This window comes from Cavia porcellus, unplaced genomic scaffold (assembly GCF_034190915.1).
Source record: "Cavia porcellus strain 051 isolate PalLab524CR breed Dunkin Hartley unplaced genomic scaffold, mCavPor4.1 scaffold_15, whole genome shotgun sequence".
Lineage (NCBI taxonomy): Eukaryota > Metazoa > Chordata > Mammalia > Rodentia > Caviidae > Cavia > Cavia porcellus.
In genome coordinates, this window is record NW_026947498.1 from 29,515,897 (window position 1) to 29,526,437 (window position 10,541).

The 10,541-nt window shown below is 30.8% G+C and overlaps 1 non-coding gene across 1 annotated transcript; it reads left to right on the top strand.

Moving 5' to 3' along the window:
* The first annotated feature begins 640 nt into the window (after positions 1–640).
* Positions 641–711, top strand: LOC111756693 (small nucleolar RNA SNORD69). The gene has a single exon (XR_002791108.1). It is a non-coding gene; the product is annotated as a small nucleolar RNA SNORD69 (small nucleolar RNA).
* Positions 712–10,541: the final 9,830 nt, after the last annotated feature.

Consider the following 10,541-nt stretch of genomic DNA (forward strand, 5'->3'; position numbering starts at 1 on the left):
ATATACTCTGAATAAAATATTTAAGGATTCAAGTGAATGACATTTTATGATCTTAGCCTGTTTCCGTAAGTTATTTATTGCTAGTTATCAGTCTTAATCAAAATTTGAAAATTTCTCTAAAAGCATAAGAAACCTTAGTATATTTAAGAAAGCATGTGATATACATACTGCCAATAATTCACTAGTTAACATGTTTTGATTTATTTAAGTTCCTTATTCCTTTATTGAGGGAAAATTCCATAAAGGTTTGCAAACTCACTTTTATTAGAAGAACACTGAAAACTACATATCCCTATTCTTTGTGATGGCACAGAAAGATCATACTTTTTCCTGTCCGCATGATAAAGTTCCTAAGCTATCTGACAAAACACACTGCCCATTCAGCAATTATGCAATTCCCTCCTGGTACAATAAATGCAGTCTTTGTGTCTTTATTCTTGGGCTTATTATACTGAGTTAAGAGATTAATGTACTGGTGGATCTCTATTATTCTCTACACTAGGTCAGGAAAAAAAAGATTAGTTTCCCAGAGAAAAATTACAAGGCAGTGGTTAACATTTGATACTTTTCTGTGTTGTTTTAATTAAGCTATGTTCTTAATTCTAAAGACTAAAGTATATTTATAGTGAAATTACTTTGGAAGATGAAGCAAGTGATAAAGACTGGAACTAACAGTGTATGCCTTATTCAATCCGGTCCTTGTTTCATTTTTTGTGTTCATATCTTCTGCTATAAATTTTCCTGTGACATTGATTTCTCCATCTAGCATTGTTTCTCCTCAGAAAAATCCCTACATTTCCCAGCACAGAATCTTATTTGTTAAAGGAGATGAATAAAATACAGTTAACCAATATGCGTATTTATAAAAGTTCTTATAATTCATTAGGTCATTTGATAAAATATTGATCAAGTGTTAAGAACTGTTCTTTTTTTAAGAGCTAGTCTTAAAACTTTAATATGAATGTGACTGAGTCGTAAGTTGAGTTCTTTTTTCTCAAATACATGATTCACATACACACATCTTATAGACTTCCTTGGTGATTTCATTCTCTTTTATGTTTTCTACACTCACTGATAACACTCGAATTTGTATTTATGATTTATGTTTCTCCCTTGTCCTACAGTCAGTGGTCTCTGATATATGTATTTCACTTTATTGAAATCATCTTACAATAAAAATGTACTAGGGAATTAATTTGATCTTTCCAAACCATTCTTTCACTTATGTGCACAATTCTGCGAAAGTCAACGACCAATAGCTCAACTCTCCAACCTAATTCTGGCCATTATGAGAGACTCTTCCTTTATATTTCATCTATATCCAAACCACCTCTGATTGCTGTCAGTTTAAACAGCTTTACACACCTAACATTCTTTCTTTTCTTCCTGTGTCAATATATTATTTAAATAGTTTGTTATGTGACTTCCCAAACTTTGGGCTTTATTTCTCCAATGTGTTCTGCACACAAGCACTAATTCTTCCTTAAATGCACATTTAACCATGTTTGTCCTATTCATTGAAATACTGACAGTATTTCATTGCCAACTATCATCTATATCTCAAAGCTCTACAAACCTACAAAGTCACTTCCTGCTTCCTTAATCAGACATCGTGTTCTAGCCATACCCAAATTATTTTCTAAATGCCATCATTTGCATAAGTCTATATCATGGCATGAGTTGTACTCCATCTGAAGGGTTAATTCCCTCTGTGTCTAGAGCTCTTAGAAATTTTCTGTGTCTAATAATTCCCAGGTTAACAGTCCTTTAAAAACATTCTCTGTTACATACATTCGTCTTTGCCTTTATTAAGCCTTTTATGCTTTGCATAATGTTTATTTGATCACATATCCTATACCACTAAGAGACTATAAGCATTATGGAGATAAGAAGGCTTCCATTCCTTGGTACTATTACTTTGGTATTGAATTGATTGCTTCATCAACATAAATGGGATAATAACTCCTTAGAATAAATGTACGATAAATCAAATCCATACAAGTACATCATTGTTCACTTCAACTGGCAGGTTCACATAAGCATTTATGTGCATTCTAAAGACCATTGATGGGCCACGGGTCGGGGATTTAGCTCAGTGGCTTAAGTGCCTGCCTGGCAAGCACAAGGTCATGAGTTTAATGTCTGGTATAAAAATAAGTAAATAAGCTAAATAAAGGCCATTAATTTGGCATTTCTATTTGTATCATCATATTGCCATTATTCTCTTGCAGGACAGGTATATTGATAGGGATTTTCAATGCAGCTATTGTTACAAGTTAAGGTCTACCTTTTACTCCACTTGGCTTTTAGGTTTAGAAATATTTCCACTGGAGAATTTTGCTCCAAATAAATAATAGAAGAGAAGAATGATGGTAGAATATTACTTTTACCAATAGTATTTTTTTTGTCATCAATAGTCAGGTGCTTCTCTTTTTACCATTACAAAACATTTTCCTTGGTATTAAAGAACAAATATACTTTTTAAATTATGTGATGTAATTGTCAATTTTTATTTTCTATCCTTTTGAAGTGCATTTTGTCACTAAATAAATAATAAGCCTGTAGTTTTCCAGAAAGTAACTGACGCTTAATAAGAACTTAATGTATAATAAGGTGACAAATATAATTTGTACACTTTGATATACATCTCAGTCGGAAAAATTGCAGGTATTTCAATAAATAATCTAGAGGTTATCTTAAGTGAATGAATGAGTTTAATGAAGAAATTAAATTGAGTTAATGATTGTAAACTGTAATTCTTCAATCATCTGTAGAGCAATATTTAAAATGGAAAAAAGTCAGTTATTTCTATGTCTTCTATCAATTAAACCTTTTACTAAAAGTAGTTTTACTACTAATAAAAAAACCCTTTTTGTCAGTTTTTATATAAGCCATATGTTTGATATAGGATTAATATCAAACTAAAACAAGAAATCAATTTAATAAGAAGAAAATAAAAAGCTCATTTAAAAATGGACAAAAGGTATAAATGCACACTTTTCAAGACATGAAATATTCAACACGTATGTGAAAAAATGAATATGTGTACAATGATATCATCAACTAAATTCACTTGTCAAGCACTTAAATTTTATATTTTAAACCAATTGTCAGATAGTAAATAGTCCTAGGTTTTCATTTATTTTTTAATTAGTCAATTACTTCTATGAAGAGCAAAACAGACTCTTAAAGGAGTCCGAGCTCTAGAATATGAGGAAATTGTTGCATATCTGCTTGATCTTGAGTTCTGTGTGACACTCGATAAGCTGCTTACCTTCCTAAACCTGTTCTGTCATCTATCAATGGGTTAATCACATGTTTTAATTAATTAAGTTTATTGGCACGTTTTAGAGTAGTTAATGAATATGTCGTTATAAGGAATTTGTATCTGTACATGATACACCTTGATTCTTCCTTTTTCCCCAATCCTTTCCCTTCCACCCTTCCTCCTCTGCTTATTTACAAAAACTTTGTTTCCATTTTTTCCTTTTTTCTTTTTTTAAATTTTCCCTTCCTGTCTTTCCCCCTTCTCCCTCCCTACTTTCCTTTATCATCTGAACATTTTTTTCCTATTTTACAAGAGCTGTCACATATTTTGGTACTTATTTTCACTTTCAATTTCTTACATGAGATAAACTATGTGTTTACATGTGTGTCTTATTTATTTTACTTAAGGATATGTTCTCAAGGTGCATCCACTTACATAGAAATGTCTCAAGGTCATCATTGTTTATCACATTTAAAATTTTCTGATTATTAGGAAATTCAGACGTGTGTTTGGAAATTTACAGCACAATATGTCATTTAGCAGTAGAGTGATTATATAAATTTCAAATTATCAGATGATTTAAAACTCAGAAGGAAAAACAACTGGGATGGGGGAAAAGAGAATGAATGAATAAAAAGCATATATTTATAAATGTATATATACATATATATACATATATATATATATATACATATATGTATGTGTGTATACACATATGCACACATGCACAAGCTAGAAAATTATACTACTAGTCTCTATTGGTTCATCAAAAACAATAGTTTATGCTTTCATTGTTTCATTGTTTTTGCATACCTATATCTGAGCAACTACTTTCAAGATAACAATACATAATATATAAACCTTTGTTAATCTCCTATTGTTTTGAAATTCTGTATCACCACTTTTATTCCTTTTTTCTTTAAAAACTAAACAACAAAAACTAGTGTTTGAAACATCTCATCAGGGTTTTCAAGAAAAAGGGTCAGATCTCTGGGCATAAGTCAAGAATCCATTTGAAAATAGAGTTGTAATAAAGAATGCATTTTACATGCACAGTAAATTTATATCAAATAAAGAAGAATCTTTACTCTTAGCAAGCTCATTTGGTTAATCTGATGATTACAGTACAAATGTTTATGATCCACTGTGTTAGATGAGTAAATATATATTTTATAATATATATTTTTATAGTCATCATTCAAAGTGCTTTTGAGCATATTTATTTTATTCAATTCTAATAAGATGAGGACTTTTTTTCTCTTCTTTCTTTTCTTTACCTTACTTTTCTTTTTTTTTTTTTTTTCTTCTATACTGGGGCTTGAAATCAGGGACTTGTGCTGACTAACTAAGCAAATGCTTTACCAATGAGTTCCGGTTATAGTAATATATATTATATACACACATATATAAAACAATTTTTATTAGTACATGTTTGCAGTACATAATGATGACAACTGTTGTAAGCAGTCACAACATATTTTAATCAGTAAAGAAATAAAAGAACTGAACCAAACCTTTGAACAAATGTACTTCGTGAACATTTAAAGAGTGCTCCACCCAACATCAGATCAAACATTTTTCTCAGCTGCATATGGAACATTCTCTAAAATACACTATACTAGTATATACTAGCACATAGAGCATGTTTAAGTAAATTCAAAGGAATTAAAATTATTCAATGCATATTATCTGACCATAGTGCAATGAAATTGGAAATTAATGGCAAAAGAAACTGCAAAAACTCTATAAACACATGGAAATTGTATAATACCCTCCTGAATAACCAGTTTGTCACAGATGAAATTAAAGAAGAAATTAAGCAATGTCTACAATAAAATGAAAATGCAAATGAAACTTACCAGACCCTGTAGGATGCAATGAAAGCACTCCCAAGAGGAAAATTTATGAATTCTTACATCAGGAAAACAAATGAGCACAAATAAACAACCTTATGTTGCATCTTAAGCATCTAAAAAAAAAAAAAGCAATTCAAGCCCAAAGACCATACAAGGATACAAATTATGAAGATCAGAGCAGAAATTAATACAACTGAGATCAAGAAATCAATACAAAGCATTAATGAATCAAACAATTGGTTCTTTGAAAATTAATAAACCCCTAGAAAGCCTTATCAAAAAAAGAAAAAAAAAACTTAAATTCATGTAGTAAGGAACAAGAAGAACAAAATCATTACAGATCCTGTGGAAGTTTAAAAGATCATCAATAACCACTTTGAAAAATTTTACTCCAATGTGACAGAAAACACAGAAAAAATGGACAGATTCCTAAAAACCTATGAATTACTAAAACTGAATCAAGAAGATATAAAAATTTTCAATAACTGAGTATTAGTTAGTAAAATTGAAAACATTTAAAAGCTTACCAACAGAGAAAAGCTCAGGTCCACAAGAATTTTTTTTTAATTTTATTTAAAAGGAAAAAGAAAAAAACAAAACAAAACAAAGTGATGTAAGGGTACAAGTAATACAGAACTACAAAAAAAAAAAACAATAAGAAATCACCAATTAATAGATTATACATTATCATCTTAGACATAGTTGCTCATGTCACAGTATCAAAGCATACAAAGAGGTCCACAAAAAATTTAGAGAAGACTTAAAGTCAATGCTCCTCAAAATTTTTAATGAAATTGAAAGGGAAGCAATTCTCCCTGAAAGTAAGTGTGGTTATTATACCAAAACAAGAGAATGACACAATGATAAAAGAGAACTATAGTCAATCTCCCTAATGAACATAGGTGCAAAAATCCTCAATAAAATTCTAGGAAACAGAATGCAGCAAATCATCTAGAAGATTACTCACCATGACTAAGTGGGATTCACTCCAGGAATGCATGAATGTTTCAAAATACACAAATCAAAAAATGTACTATACCATATTAATAGAACCAAAGTGAGTGATGGACATATGATTATCTCAATAGAAGCAGAAAAAACTTTTGACAGTGTCCAATATTCAGTTGTAATAAAAACTCTATAAAAAACATAATAGATGGTCTTTACCTAAATCTGATAAATCCATTTGTAACAAGCCAACAGAGAACATCATACTAAATAGACAAAAACCAAAAGCTTCCATTCAAAATAGGGAACAAGGCAAGGATGTTCACTCCTACCCATCCTGTTCAATAGAGATTTAAAAATATTAACCAGTGCAATTAGACAAGAGAGAAAAATAAAATGAATAAGAATAGCAAAGAAAGAAGTAAAACTATCATTATTCACAGATGACATGATATTCCACATCACAGAGCCCAAAAAATCCACCAAAAAAACTTCTAGAGTTAATAACTAAATTCATTGGTATGGCTGGCTACATAGTCAACACTCAAAAATTCAATAGCATTCTTGTATGCAAGCAAAAAAAAAAAATCACTGAAAGAGAAATTATTGAAACACACACTTCATAATAGCATCCAAAACAATTAAATACTTATAAGTCACTCCACCAAAGGCAATAAAAGATCTACACATTAAAATTTGCATTATTCTGAAATGAAGAGGATATCAGAAAATGGAAAGATACCCCATGCTCATGGATAGAAAGAACCAACATTGTGAAAATAGCCATACTCTCAAAGTTGCCATACAGATTTAATGCAATTCCAATCAAAATACCTTTATCATATCTCACAGATCTGGCACAAAAGATTCCTAAAATTCATTTGGAACCAGAAGAGACCAGAATAGCAAAACCTATTCTAGGAACCAAAGAAAAACCAAGGGGCATGCAATCCTGGACCTGAAATTATACTACAAATCTGTGATAAAAATCAGCCTGGTATTGGTGAAAAAAAAAAAAAAAACAGACCTGAGGATCAATAGAACATTTAGTAGATGTAGACACAACTACACACACACTCAGTCATCATATCTTTGACAAAGGGACAAAATATGTTCACTGGAATAAAGACAGCCTCTGTAATAATGGTGCTTGAAAAACTGACTTTCCCCAGGCCTAAGACTAAAATAAGACTCATGTCTATTACCATGCACTAAACTATAGTCAAAATGGATAAAAGATCTAAATATTAAAACAGAAACATTCGATCTACTGGAAGAGAGATTAGGTAGAAATCTTGAATATATAGGGTTAGGAAGAGAATTCATGAGCAAAAACCAAACTGCATGGCAACTACTTCAAAGAATTAACACTTGGGATCTCAACTTAATAAAAAAGTTTTTGCACATCAACTGAAATCACCAATAGAATGAAAAGCAAACTCACAGAATGGAAAAAATTTGAGCCAAATATCCCTTAGAGAAATTCTATTAGAAAATAAAAATAATTGAAAAAAATCAGACCCCTCAAATTCAAAGATCCATTCCAAAACTGGGCATCTGAGATGAATACACACTTCTCAAATGAAGAATTAAAAATGGCAAAGAAATACATGAGAAAATGTTCAACATCATTGGTCATTCTAGAAATGCAAATTAAAACAGCAAGGAGATTTCATCTCACCCCAGAAAAACTGACTGTCATCAAGAAATCAACCAATAATAAATGCTGATATAGCTGTGAGGAAAAAGATTCCTTACCTACTGTTGGTGGAATTGTAGAGTAGTACACCATTGTGGAAATCAGAGTGAAGATTCCTCAAAAAGCTAGGATTAGATGTTCCACTCAACCCAGCTATGCCTCTTCTGGGTATTTTTCCAGAAGAATTAAAAACATTATATTGCAGCAATATGTTTATAGTAGTATGATTTATTAAAGCTAAATTTGGAGACAACCTCAATGCCCATCAACTGAGGAATGGATAAAAAGGATGTGGTAGTTTTATAATGGAGTGTTTCTCTGCTGTAAAGAAGGATAAACTTGATGTTTTTATAGGTAAATGGTTGCAACTAGAGAGCATATTTATAAGTGAAACAAATCAAAGCACATGTGTGTCATATTGTCTCCTTAATGTAAGAAACCAAAAAAGTAAATGAGATCCAAAATCTACAGTACATATTTTTAAAAGGAAAAAAAAAACCCACCCACCAAAAAAGAACAACTGATATGGGTCAAAGGAGGAAGGGAAAAGGAAAAAAAAAAAAAATATATATATATATATACACACACAAAGATAGATGAGGTAGTTATACTATTGATTGCTTTATTTCACTGAAAAGCATTGTGATGATATTGTTCGATCAATTATGCATGCCTATATCTTGTAATCTGAGCAACTACTTTGAAGATAATATGCAATATATTAACCATTGTTAACTTCCTGTTATTTTGTTTTGAATTTTTGTAGCATTTTTATTAGTGTTTTTCTCTTTAAAATATCTTATAAACACCACCAACATCATAGGGGTGGACTCAATTTCATAATTTACCAGAAGACAAATCAATTTAATAAAACAATCAATGAAGAAATATCAAAAACACACCCTCAAACCAGTGAACTTATTAATAGATATTTACAAAGTGTTCTACATAACTACAATAGAATACATTCTCAGCAGAACATGAAACTTTCTCCAAAAGAGACCACATGCTACTCCACCAAGACTGTTTTCCTAAACACAAAACAGTTGACTTTAATACATGTATATTATATCACTGTGAATAAAAACTACAAATCAATTAAAAAAAACACAGATTTTATGAACAACCAGAAACTTTGTAAAATACTACTGAACACACAATGGGTCACAGAAGAAATTAAAGGGGAATTAAACAATTTCTAAAATTAAATGACGATTTAATCATAACATACCAGAACATATAAGAAAAAATGAAAGAAGTTTTATGAGGGAAAGTTGCTGAATTCAATACTCACATGAAAAATGAAAACAGAATGAATTCAAATAAATAATTAAATAATGAACATTAAGATACTGAAAAAGTAACAGCATTCCAAATGTAAATCTATTTAAAAAGAAAAATCATAAAGATGCAATTGAAAATTAATAAAATTACTTTTCTAAAGAAGTACAAACATCAATAAATTGAACAACTGTATTTTGAAAGAATAAACAAAAGAGCCAAACTTGCCAAAAGAAAGAAAAGAATAGCATCAATGTAATTTGGGTTGAAAAAGGTAAAATCACTACAGATATCTCTGAAAACCAGAATATTATTAGTAACTACTATAAAACTTTGTACTCTAACAAACTGGAAAATCTTAATAAATGACAACAAATTTCTAGATGCATATGAATTACTAGACCAAGAAGATATGAATACTCTGAATAATCCAATACAAGCAAAGAAACGAACCATAAAAAAGTTCTATAAAGTGAGAAAAACCCAGAACCTGATAGATTCGCTGTTGAATTTTACAAAACCTCCAAGGAGGTTATATCACCAATGTTTCTCAAACTTTTTAGTGACATTGAAAGGCAAGGAGTGTATCCAAACTCATTCTTGGAAGCCAGTATCATTCTGATCCCAAAACCAGAGAACAACTCAACAAGTAAAATAAAATAATACAAAACAAAAAAAATAGGATAGTCTCTTCAGGTAGTATAGTTATAAAAATCCTAAATAAGATATTACCAAATAGAATGTATTAACCGTTGCTTGTTTCATTCCAGGGATGAAATGCTGTCATACTATATACACATCCAAAACCATAATATGCTACATTAACAGAAAGAACAACAACAACAACAACAACAACAAATAAAAAACACACACACACGATCTTATTAACAGATTAAAAAGCTCTTGATAAATTCCAACATTATTCATGATTTTAAAAAAATGAATTACATAGGTATAGAAGGACTGTATATCAATCTGATAAAAGCTGTTTATAACAAATAAACATTCAGTATCATTTTGTGGGTGTGTGAATACCAGGAATCAAATTTAGGACTTAATACTTCCCAGGCAGGTGCTGCATGGCTGATTTATATCCCATCCCCTTAAGTATCTTTTTTTTTTTTTTTTTTTTTTTTTATCTTTTTTGAGACAGGGTCTCACTATGCTGTTCAGGTTGGCCTTGAGCTCACTTTGTAGCCCAGGCTGGTCTCGAACTCGCAACAATCCTCCCACTCAGCCTCCTGAGTGCTGGGATTACAGCGTGAGCCACCATGCCTGGCTTAAGTATCATTTTTAATGAGAAGTTGAAAGTACTCTTTCTGGAAACATGAATAAGACAAAGATATCTATTGTTGTCTTAGTTGCTTTTCTCTCCGTGCTCAGACAAAATGCTCAACACTTGAAATTAAGTAATGAAAGGTTTATTTAGCTCATAGTTTGTTGCAGTCCATAATAAACTGGTGCTAAGGCAGGGTGGCATGGCTAAGAG